Source organism: Marmota marmota, unplaced genomic scaffold (genome assembly GCF_001458135.2).
Source record: "Marmota marmota marmota unplaced genomic scaffold, marMar, whole genome shotgun sequence".
In the NCBI taxonomy this organism is placed as follows: Eukaryota; Metazoa; Chordata; class Mammalia; order Rodentia; family Sciuridae; genus Marmota; species Marmota marmota.
In genome coordinates this window covers 34,650,452-34,663,507 of record NW_026000249.1, presented here as the reverse complement: position 1 = coordinate 34,663,507, position 13,056 = coordinate 34,650,452, and the positions used below count along the sequence as shown (strand labels likewise).

Here is a 13,056-nt window from a genome sequence, read left to right as displayed (position 1 = left end):
GAAAATACTTCCTACAATGAAGAGAAAACTCAATCAAAACTGATTCAAAAGGGTGCTGGGAGTGTAGCTCAGGGGTAGAGTGCTTGCCTAGCATGTATGAGATCCTCAGTTTGAGACAGAGTAGTGCAAAAATAAAAAACAACAAAATAATTGACTCAGATTAGAACATATACAATTAGTTCACAAGGATATTCAAACAGTTGTAACTGTATTCTCTATGTTCAAGAAGCTAAAAGAAATCTTGAGTGGAGACTTAGATTTACTGGTTGAATTTAATACACAATAAATGAGAAATTTTCATTGGGTATTTTTATCCTATACAACATTAGATATTTAATAGGCATACCATATGGGATATCATGGTGGGAAAGTATTAAAAACAACTTTCTGCTGGGTGTGGTGGCACATGCCTGTAATCCCAGCAACTCAGGGGGATCACAAGGTCAAGCCAGTCTCAGCCACTTAGCCAATCTTGTCTCAAAATAGAAAAAGGGCTGTAATGGTGGGGGATATAGCTCAGTGGTAGAGTGACCTTGGGTTCAATCCCTAGTACCGGGAAAATGAAAATTTTCTTCTTCTATCCCCCTGTGCTGAGCATATCAACTTGAACAGGATTGTATTATTACAGGTATCAGTGTCATTTAAGGATGTGACAATAAACTTCAACAGGGAGAAGTGGCAGCACTTGGACTCTGCTCAGGAATGCCTATACTGGGATGTGACACTGGGGAACTACCACCACCTGGCCTCAGTGGGTAAGTACCAGTGCCCATGCATTTGCCAGGAGACTCAGTGTAACTTTTCCATTTTCAACTGCCAAGAGCTCTGAGACATCTGAAGTATGCAATGGTTCTGTCCTTGATTTGACTGTGATTCTTCTGTCCTTAACATCTTTATTATTCCATTTCCAATAAAACATGGTACTTTCCTGAAGCCTAAATGGCAAGTGTCATTGAAAGGTGCCTGAAACCCAATCAGTTGGACCCAATCCTGTATCATGTCCTGAAACAGGAACTATTTCCAGCCATGTTTGAACTCAGCTAATATTGTTCTTTCTTTGACCTTGAGCAGATTCCTCATATATATGCACAGATCAGTGCTCAATTGAACACATGAAGGAGACCTGCAGATCCATAATGTTGTCTATATAGCTCTCTTCCCTGTGGTATTCTGCCATCTGACCTGATCCTGTATCATGTACTAAGTTCCCAAACCAGCACCTATCTAAGATGGAGCAAGGAGAGGGGCCATGGACATTGGAGGAAGAAGACTGATAATCAGAGCTATTCAGATGAGTGAGGGAACAAGGAAATAAATTTCACTTTCTTTAGGACAGGGCCATGCCTTTTAAATGCTTTGAAGATAATCATCTTGAAGTTTCTAAAGTTTTGAGGCTGTTTGGAGCTAGTTAGCATTAGCCCCACACATAACTAAATTCAATTTCCCAGGATGACCCTTAAAAACATCCATTGTCTTCTTTGCTTGGCTTTTTGGCAAAAGAGCAGTCTGTTTCTTTCCCCTGCTCCTTGTACTCTGGATCCCATGCCTTCAAGGACCCCCCCTTTCTTGTTGTTTCCTCTTCCCTAACATTTTGTATCCTTCTGTCCTCACTTCCCCTGTGCTTTTAGTTTTCAGTCCACGTATACAGGTTTTCATGGCTCTGCCTTGTTTCAGAATCCCTGGGTCCTGGTCCTGTTCTTGCTCTTCTTCTTTTTCTTTGCCTTTTTTTTTTTTTTTTTTTTGTACCGGATTGAACTCAGGGGCACTCAATCACTAAGCCCCATCCCCAGCCCTATTTTGTATTTTATTTAAAGACAAGGTCTCACTGAGTTGCTTAGCACCTCGCTTTTGCTGAAGCTAGCTTTGTTTTTTTTAAATTATTTTTATTTTTTAGTTTTCGGCGGACACAACATCTTTGTTTGTATGTGGTGCTGAGGATCGAACCCGGGCCGCACACATGCCAGGCAAGCGCGCTACCGCTTGAGCCACATCCCCAGCCCCTGAAGCTAGCTTTGAACTCATGATCCTCCTGCCTCAGCCTCCTGAGCCGCTGGGATTACAGGTGTTCAATACTGAGCTTGGCTGTTCTTGCTCTTCTTACATTTCATGTCCTCTCCAGCTTCTCAGAACTGTCATCTACAACCAGCCTCACCTGTAAACATTTTATTTTATTTATCAAAATTTGCGTTCCTCCTCTCTACCCCAGTTGTTAACTTTTGCTGATTAGGTCTTAATTCCATTTCTCTTATAATTAGCTCCTTTGAACATCTAGTTATTTTATTACCTATGTGAGATTTCCTTCAGTGAATTGCTAGTTTTTATTATTATATCCATTTATTTTTTAAAATATTTTTTAGTTGTAGATGGACACAATGACTCTATTTATTTATTTTTATGTGGTGCTAAGGATTGAATCCAGTGCCTCACACATGCTAGGTGAGCACTCCATCACAGAGCCACAATCCCAGCCCTATTATATCCATTTCTAACCATAGATTTCTATTTTTCTTGTTGATATGTTCCTTGTTTTCTTATCTTTCCAGACTTCCTCTATTTCCTCTAGCTGAGGGAACCTTAGCTAGGGCCCTGTATTCTGTCCTTTGGTTTTCCCATTATATGTCTTCCCTAAAACAGTTGCTATAGGGCTGGGGTTGTGGCTCAGTGGTACAGCACTCGCCTACCACGTGCGAGGCCCTGGGTTCAATCCTCAGCATCACATAAAAATGAATAAAATGAAGGTATTGTGTGCAACTACAACTAAAAAAATATATTTTTAAAAAGTTGCTATGGTTTGGATATGGTTTGGGCATGTCCCCCAAATTTTCCAGTGTTGGAAGCCTGCTCCCTAATATGGCAGTACTGACATAGTGGAGGGGGCTGGGATTGTGGCTCAGTGGTAGAGCACTTGCCTAGCATTATGTGAGGCACTGGGCTTGATCTTCAGTACCACATAAAAATACATAAATAAGATAAAGGTATTGTGTCTATTTACAACTACAAAAAAAAAAAAAAAAAGAAACAGTGGAACCTTTAAGAGGCAGGGCCTAGTAGGAGATAATTAGGTCAGTGGAGGCACTGAGTGCTGCACTTAGAAAGAATTAATGGTGGTCTTGCAGAGTATGCAAGTTCTCACAAGAACAATTTTTTTTTGTTTTTAATAGAAAGAATAAGACTGGCCTTGTCTCACTTTGTCTTCCTATATCATCACTGTCACACTTGCTCTTGCCATGATGCCACATGCCACAGGCCCTCACCAGAAATGTGGCATTGGCTGAAAAGAAGCCAATGCCACATTTCTGAACTTTTAGAGCTGTGGTCTAGATAAAATTATTTTCTTCACTTATTACCCAGCCTCAAGTATAATTTTATAGCAATGGAAATAAACTAAAACAGGAGTCTTCCATTTATTATGAGCATGTTTTATTCTCCCCATCCCATACTCATATACCTTTAATTATATTTGCACTGGGGATTGAATGCAGAAGCGTGTTACTACTGAGCTACACTCCCAGTCCTTTTTATTATTTTGACACAGGGTCTCACTAAAATTACTTAGGGTCTTGCTAATTGCTGAGGCTGGCTTTGAACTTGTGATCCTCCTGCCCATCTCCTGAGTTGCTGGATTACAGGCATGCACCACCATGACCAGCCTTAATTCTTGCATTACAGTTGTGCCTTGAAACCATATTTCATGTGTAAAATGACATTTGTCACAGTTATTCAATCCCTTCATTTGATATACTAGTAAGCAGAATTGTCAATGGCCCAAATCAGAACATTTTCTTACCTCCTAAATTCTTCTGGATTCTAATATATTTCTTGGCTCTTCATTCTAGACTTCCTCCTCCCCTTTTTTTTTCTTTTTTGAAGTATTATTTAAATGTCCTTTCTTTGCAATTCCTATTTATGTCATTTAAAATCAAGTACATATTTTATCATATTTGGATTATTTTATTCTTATTGGAATTAGCTGATGCTTTTGATTTTCTTTTAACAAGTTCATTTTGGGTACTACTAACAGATTTTATTATCTGAACCACAACATTTACCTTGCATCAGATTTAGGAAACAAAGTTTACATCACTTCCTATGATATAGCACATGACATTTTAAAATCTTCTTGGTGAGGACAGGATTGTGGGAAAGCCTTGCCTTCCAAATCACAACTCCAAAAACATAGGAAAACCTATATGGTAGAAAAACCCTATAATGTATGTACAAAATGTGAGAAGGTCTTCACCAAAGAATCCAATCTCCTTGCACACCAGAAGACTCATACTGGAAAGAGAGCTTATGTCTGTATTGAATGTGGAAAGGCCTCCAGGTCAGTCATAATTACACATCAAAGAATTTACAGTGGTGAGAAACCTTGCAAATGTGGCAACTATGGGAAACCCTCACCCAGAAGTTTTGTAATGGGGTCCACTTTACACTTTGAGTATAACCTTGTTGCTTGGACACAGGTGGCTCATTTTAAAATTGACATTTTTTTCCTTTCCATCCTCCTCTTCCTCTTCTTCTCCCTAACAGCAAAGGAAACAAGGCTAACATTTTCCCCATCCCAGGCTAAACTATAATGTTCTTCACTGCTTGGAAGACTGTGTCACTGCCCATGAAAATAAAGAAACTTCATTCTTCATGTTTTAGTTGGCTTTTCTGCTGCTCTAACTAAAAGACTGACAAGAAAAAACTTAAAAGAGGAAAAGTTTATTTGGGGGCTCATGGTTTCAGAGGTCTAAGTCCATTGACAGTAGGCTCCATTCTTTGGGGCTTAAGGTAAGGCAGAATATCACAGTGGAAGAGTATGGCAGAGGGAAGCAGCTCACATGATGATCAGAAAGTAGAGACTCCACTGGCCAGATACAAATATATACCCAAAGACATGCCCCCAATTCCCACCTCCCCCAGCCACACTCTACCTGCCTTCAGTTATCACTCAGTTCATCCCTCTCAGAGGATAAATTCACTGACTGGGTTTAATGCTCTCATAACCCAATCATTTCACCTCTGAATCTTCTTGCGTTGTTTCACACATGAGCTTTTAAGGGACACCTCACATCCAAAACTTCACACCTGGGAACTGGAGCAATGACTCTCTCAAGGATCCCAATGGACATTAATTATCTATTGAAAACATATAGATCCTAGCCTTTGTAATCCTCTTCTTAAAACCCTGTGTTTACCTTGGCATGGAGAATCACATCCTCTGGACAAAAGTCTCCTGTTTTTCTTTGCTAGAAAATCAATAAAACATTTTCCTTTTCCTTAAAATCTTGTTATTATTGGATCAGTGACAGAGACAAGGACTGAGATTTTAGAATCTGTCTCACCTCAACATGCACCTGAACTTTCATGCTGGTGAGAAACCCTATGTATGTACTGATTGTGGAATGGCCTTCAACCATTAAGTCAAAACGTAATCACACATCAGAAGTTTCATGTTGAAGAACAACTCCGTGAAGGCAGTGACTGTGGGAATTCTCTCACTTTCAAGTTGCAACTCCATAAACATCAGCAAAGTCACACAGGAGAGAAATACTATATAGGCACTAAATGTAGCAAGGCCTTCACCAAAAGATGCAGTCTCCTTGCATACTAGGAAATTCATACTGGAGAAAAATTCCATATGTGTCCTGTAGGTCCAAATACATGTCAGTGTTTTGTTTCTTGACGGAACTGGGGATTGAACTCATGGCCTTGTAATTGCTAGACAAGCACTCTACTACTGAGTTACATCCTCAACCCACAGGTCAGTTTTGATCACTCATCAGAGAATTCACACTGAGAGAAGCCTATGTGCATACTGAGTTTGACAAGACCTTCACCAACAAGTCAACTATGAATAAGCACCAGAGTAATCATCCTTGAACTAAACCATATTAATATATGAGTGTGGGAGAGGCTACATCCAGAAACCAGTTCTCAGTATGTCTCCATGCTGAAAATCTGCATGTTTCTTGAATATAAGAAAGCCTTCTCAAAGAAGTTAGATCTAAATGTATGTTATAGAGTTTCACAAATTTGAGGAGATCCAGGCATGATAGAGCACACCTGTAATCCCAGCAGGTCAGGAGGCTGAGGCAGGAGGATCGTGAGTTCAAAGCCAGCCTCAGCAATTTAGCAAAGCCCTAAGCAACTCAGCAAGACTGTCTTTAAAATATAAAAAGGGCCTGGTAACACCAAAAAAAAAAAAGTCAAGAGAAGCCGTAAGAGTGCATCAGAGCAGCATTTTCATTATTTGTACATCCTTATTCTGTGGAGTAAAAACCTTTGGTGCCTCACCCAGATTCCCATGACTGGTCCAGGCACCAACCCCCATCTTCTTCAAGTGCTGCTTACACCTGTGACTTTCTCCAGAGCATTGAGCTTGGTTGGCCATAGTGCCACAATGCCTGTAGAAGCTGAGGAGCTTACACTACCCTCCTGGGGGATAGCCAGTGACTGACATATACAAGGACACAAGAGCCTTGATTCTTCAAGATAGGACAATTTGCAGTGTCATTTACAATTCCCAGGCCCCTCCCCTTCCCCACATTCCTTTGCCCTGAATCAGGCCAAAGCATGATATTACAAGAAACTACATCCATCAGTGCAATGACTCTTTATTGTCTCTTAGTTTCTTACAGTTTGAGCCTAAAGAATACACTATGAGTAAATCATGTACATCCAGATGCCTTTCCTCATCTCTGTATATGAAAGAAAAACTGACTTAAGAAACTATCATAGAACTTATAGATCCCAACTGAGAAGAAACTATTCAAGTTTGATGCTTTAGGAAGATTTCCCATTAAAAAGTATTATGATATAAGTTGATACTGAACTCTTTCTGCAAAGGGATATGGAAAATTATGTGAATGCATTTCCTGCTTTCTATGAAATTTTAAACATTTTATAGTATCAACAAACTAAGACAACTAAATATATCTGATATTATATCTATGACAACTAAAAAATCTCAATTCAAGAGAATGAATCAGAATTTACTGCATAACAGGAGGTATACTGTGTTTCAAATTTTTTTATAATCTGACATAATTGTGTCTAACAAATTTGTTCCCTATTGTTGTTTTTAGCTAGAAATTCCATAATAAAAACCATGATTTTGAATTTTTTATGTATATGGAAAGCCATTTCATTTAAATGCAAAAATACAGTCCTATCATGATAGCTTTGATTTTGCAGTATATTTTCTCTTTTTACTGCATTATATTCTCCAACTCTATCCATTTATCTGAAAAAAACCATTCATATATATTCATATGAATGCATAAACAATGCTATTGTACTCACTAGATTTTATCATGGAGTGCTTTTTCTCTTATTTGCACCAACTTCCTCTTCTTCTTTTCATTCTGTCTACACCTTTCTTCTGATAACCAGTGTTTGTTTATTTGTTTGGGTTTTTTGGTACCAGGGATTGAACCCAGGGGCACTTAACCACTGAGCCACATCCCCAACTCTTTCTTATATTTTATTAGAGACAGGGTCTCACTGAGTTGCTTAGTGTCTCTCTAAGTTGCTGAGGATGGCTTTGAACTTTTAATCCTCCTTCCTCAGTCTCCCAAGCTGCTGGAATTACAGGTGTGTGCCACCACGCCCAGCCAGATAACCAGTATTAACCATCAATTATAAACCATTTCATTCTCATTTCCATGTTTGATACACACATGTGCACGCATATGCACACACACATACATACACACACACACACCTCCTGTATTACACACATACATTATTTTTTGTTTTACAAAAGTGAGAAGTGAGATCTGGGCTGGTGTGATAGCACTTGCCTAGCATGCACAGCCCTGGGATCCACCTACCCCAGCACCAGAAAAAAGTGAGATCGTAGTCAGTGAGGTGCCCCCCCTTGTAGTCCCAGCTACTTGCGAGGCTAAGGCAGGAGAATCAGTTGAGCCCAGAGGTTCATGACCAGTCTAGGCAATATAGTGAAACCATATTATGTACAATTCTCTGCATCTTTTTTCACTAGGCCATCTCTCTTGGTGGCATAGCAGCCAAGGCAACTTTGATCCACATGTCATCTATTCTGAAGCTGATACTGAAGGGCAGTAGTTACTTAGGAATCTTATTCTAGTGATGCAAAGGACAAGAAGGCAAGCCAAAACAGGTAAGGATTCTTAAGGCAGTCTCAGAAATGGCAGGTCTCTACTCATATGCCCTGAAGCAGAGAGAACCACAGACCAAATACACCATTAAGGGGCAGAGAGTGTGGATGCAGGGATGGGTGAAAAATTGGAATTGATCATTCCATTTCCCACAACCCAATGTATAGTCACTCATTTCTTTCCCTTTTTTTATAATGTTGATTTTTAAAATTTTTTGTTAAATTATTTATTTAATTTGTTATATATGACGGCAGAATCTAATTCATCTCATATTATACATATAGAGCATAATTTTTCAAGTCTCTGGTTGAACACAAAGCATTTTCACACCATTCATGTCTTCACACATGTACTTATGGTAATGATGTCTAACTCATTCCACCATCTTTCCTACCCCTTCCTCTCCCTCCCCTTTGCCCTATCTAAAGTTCCTCCATTCCTCCCATGCTCCCCACTCCATCACCATTATGAGTCAGCATCCTCATATCAAAGAAAACATTTGGCCTTTGGTTTTGGGGATTAACTTGCTTCACTTAGCATTATATTCTCCAACTCTATCCATTTATCTAAAAAGGCCATGATTTTATTCTCTTTTAATGCTGAGTAATATTCCATTGTGTATATATACCAAAGTTTCCCTATCTATTTCATCTACTGAAGGACTTTTTTCCTAGTAAGTATCCCAGAGAGTTAGTATGGTATGAGAGTTAAGTGAATCAATGCAGAAATCAGATTGACTAAAATTTGATAAGGTAAAATAAATGTGAAAGAATAACTATAAAGACCTAAAAAACAAAAGCAATAATGGAGATTAACCCTACCAGGTATAGGAATACACTATAAAGCCTCTATAATTAAAACCATGTGGTCTTAACACATTGAATACACAAACTAGTGAAAACAGAGTAAAATATCCAGAAATAGATCCAAATATAGAAAGAAACCTGGATATGATTGAAATGGCATCTCAAATCACAAGGAGCAAAGATGAACATAGATACATACATACATTTATTTTTTGTGTGATGCTGGGGATTGAACCTAGGGCCTGAGGCATGTCAGGCAAGCACTCTACCACTGAACTATATTCCCAGCCCCAAAGATGAAATTTTAAATAGTATATTCATTTCCTAGGACTGTAGTAACAACTTACCACAGTTTGGCTAGTTTCAAACAACAGAAATTTATTCTCTCATAGTTCTAGAAGCTAGAAGTCCAAAAATGGTGTCACTAGGGCTTTCCCCTGTCCTCTACATAGGTCCATGGTTCCCTTTTTTAATATTTTTTTTAATTGTAAATAGACACAAAACCTTTATTTATTTATTTATTTTTATGTGGTGCTGAGGATTGAACCCAGGCCTCACACATGCCAGACAAGTGCACTACCACTGAGCCACAACCTCAGCCACCCCATGGTTCCTTTTTAAAAAAATATTTTTTTAGTTGTCAATGGACTTTTATTTTATTTATTTATATACTGTACTGAGAATTGGACCCAGTGCCTTACAGTGCTAGGTAAGCACTCTACCACTAAGCTACAACCCCAGCCCCAAGGGCTTTGAAGAGAATTTATTCTATACCTCTATCCTAGCTTCTAGGGGTTCCAACAACCCTTGATATTCCTTAGATATCCACAGATTTATGAAAAAATCACCCCAATCTCTGCCTCTTTCTTCACATCACCTTCTGTGTCTTTCTCCTCTTCTGTCACTTGTAAAGGACACTTGTCACTGGACTTAGGGCCTATTAATTTAATCAAGGACCTCATCCCAAGATCCTTAATTACATATGCAATTTTTCAAATTAAGGTCACGTTCACAGGTTCTGGGAATATATATTTTTGGTAGATACCATTTAACGTATTTGAAACAGCCATTTAGAAACAGATTAAATGGGATCCACACCTTATTAAATGGGATCCATACCTTATAAATAAGAACAAACTCCAAATGGACCAAGGTCTACATGTAAAAATAAAACCATATACATGTATTAGAAGAAAACCTGGCTATATTTATTTCTAGTCTGGTTTTTGGGAAAGCAATTATAACTGTGCTTCAAAGTCCACATACCTTAGAGAAATAAGTTAGTCAATAGATAGAAAGTGCTTAGAAGTATATATGGAATCAGTAAATGCTTGAAGAATAGTAGACATGCCCCTAAGTTTCCTAAAGTTTGGTATTTTCCCTTCACATTGACTTCTCCTTACATCTCCCTTTGGTAGCACTAATTGGCAAAACTTTGTCGCCCTGACTTCTCTCTCTCTTCTTCATGTATCTCCTACATGAAGACTATACCATCCCAAACTCTCCAGAACTACTAAGATTATTTACCAGGAAGGAAATATACCACCCTGACATCTCTCCCTTCTCCACTGGTATCTCCCTGTAGCTTATTGGGCCTTCCCGGTTTCCCCATTTTCTCCTGTGTTGGAACTCAAAAGAGGACGGTTCCATTGTGAATTTTCACTCCCCCACACAGTTGTAACTCTTAGGAGATACGTTTTTCTGCCTTGCCACCATGTCATAAACAAAGGGGCACTTCAGCTTCTATAAATACCACAGATCTCTATAGCTTAGATCCCAAATCTCCTAGTCTAGGAATCCTGCATAGCAATGGACCACAGCTCTACCTCTGACCCCTTGGTAATTCAAGCAAGGCAGCTTTCTTCTCTGCATGTAACAGAAACTTTTCCAAAATGACAGTCCCTACTAGGAAGCACCCAAATAGTTCTGCCATATTCTCTACCCAACAACACCACTCATGGAGACCAAACACACAAACTACCTGTGCCATTTTAACTAATGGCCTTCGATGGCATCCATGGTGCTTCTAAGCACATGTGAAACCACGGCCTTAGAAGGGATGATGATGCTAGGGACCAGGACCCAAAGTAAGAGTGGCTTTGAGTATCAAAGTAAGTGCTATTCAAGGAGGATCTCCAAGGTTTAAGGGTTTATCACCCAAAAGAACACTGAGATGACTTGAGGTGTGTGATGTGGGGAGATGAAGTATTTGTGGAACAGTAATTGATTTTAAAAAAATATTTAAGAGGACTTCTGATTTCAGTTTGGAGTCCAAGAGGAAAAAAAAATCTAGATAAGCTGGAAAATTTTCAAACCTATTAGAAAATTGAGGTCAGAGGACAAACAATTCTTATAAAATCTGGAGACAGGCATCTTCAGGGGAAAAAAAGACCTGAGAATTTGCTTACCTGGAACAGATGCCAACTGAATGCCATATAAGCTTGTAGAAAATCTAAATTAGAACTTTTGATGAATTACTAAGGGTCAAATGTGGGCTAGTTGAAAATGAGAAATTCCTGGGGGCTGTAGACATAGGAATGTTTCATCATTTTGCAGGTTTTTTCTTCAGGAACCCCACAAAACTCTTACAAAGAAAGTCCAAAGAAAATTCTCTTCATAGTGCAGGCTGGGGGAAAGAGAAAGAAACCACTTGAAAGTCACCCAGATTCATTTATTCTCACACAATAAAGTTCTCAAAGTTGAGGGGGTCATTAATCAAAACCTATACCCCAAAGACACTGGAGGTATTTTACTTCAGCTAGGGGAAAGGGGCCAAGCTGTAACTATCCCTTGTCCTCTACACAGGTTCATGGTGGCCGCCAAAATTGAGGCTTAATCATAACATCAGAGATAACCCTCATACCCAACCCACTCCCACACTAACAAGCAAAAGTAATTGGAATACAGCAAAAAGGGAAGCTCCAAAGCCAAGTAGAGAGATGAAAACAAAGTATCAATCAATAGGAGAATTTTTAAATTGTGGAGCCAGCAGCAACCACAAGAACAAAAATATAGCAAACACAACATAACTTAATAGATAACCAGAAATCATTACACAAAAGACCTAACAAAAGGAAATATGTTCTTTTTTAATTTTTTAGTTGTAGTTGGACACAATATCTTCACTTATTTATTTTTATGTGGTGCTGAGGATCGAACCCAGGGCCCATGTGCTAGATGAGTGCTCTACCACTGAGCCGCAACACCAACTCCAGGAAATATGTTCTTAAGCAAGCATAAGCAAAGCATATTTACCTCAATGTCTACTAACCTATACATGTCTAGTTCTCAAGAAAATGAGGCATACCAGAAGGCAAAATCATGCTTTGAAGAGACAAAGCAGGAAACAGAACCAGAATTCAAAGTGAAACAGCATTAGAACTGTAAAAAGACAAAATTATAACAAATTTAGTTGAACTATCTTAACTTAGAGGAGGTTTCAGTCTCAGGAGAGACTGAGAAGTCTGAGGAAAACAGAAACAAAGAACAAGAAGCATACTGGTTATCTGTTATTTTCCTTGTAAAGGTTAAAGCAGAGGGACTTCGTTATCATGAGAACTAAAGTTTGCTTGCTTGGGGATTTGGTTACGACCTCTTACTCTGCTGATTTCTTGGAAAAGTCAGATAAACAACTTAGTCTTGGTCAGGTGACTCTATTTTTGATTGGCCAGTGGACCTAATGTAGGAGCTCAATTCAAAAAAGGCCTCCTATAAATTTTATTTAACAGAACCACAGACAGGGAATTTAAAGTAACTATAAGTAATATGTAAAAGGCTCTAACACCAATGTTAGACAATATCCATTATCAGAAAAAACTATGAAAGAATCCAATGGAAATATTAGAAATAAAAAGTAACAAAAATAACAAATGCCTTTGATAGGTTTATCAGTAGACTTGACACAGTCAAGGAAAGAATCAGTGAACTCAAAAAAGGCCCAGTGGCCCGCGGAGGGGCAGAGCTGCCAACCACACCGGCAAGGTAGGCGGGCCTACGACCCACCGGCAGAACAGGAGCAGCGGCCTGCTGAGAGGCAGAGCCGCCCCCTCCCCCCGCGCCGGCAAGGTAGACGGAACTGTGACCACCCACAGAACAGGCCCAGCGGCCTGCTGAGGGGCAGAGCC

General features: G+C 39.2%; 1 protein-coding gene and 1 long non-coding RNA gene across 3 annotated transcripts in view; one reads left to right on the top strand and one right to left on the bottom strand.

Annotated features, from left to right (window-relative positions):
* LOC125614130 overlaps window positions 1–11,947 on the top strand; it is a 30,456-nt gene extending 18,509 nt beyond the window's left edge. The window contains exons 3-4 of one of the 2 annotated variants that reach the window (XR_007344775.1): window positions 629–755; window positions 11,738–11,947. This is a non-coding gene — a long non-coding RNA (uncharacterized LOC125614130). Of the gene's footprint in view, window positions 1–628; window positions 941–11,737 lie in introns of those variants that run through there. The other variant, XR_007344776.1, reaches the window with a different exon arrangement.
* Znf81 (zinc finger protein 81) overlaps window positions 1–13,056 on the bottom strand; it is a 112,762-nt gene that overhangs the window by 87,754 nt on the left and 11,952 nt on the right. The window lies entirely within an intron of this gene.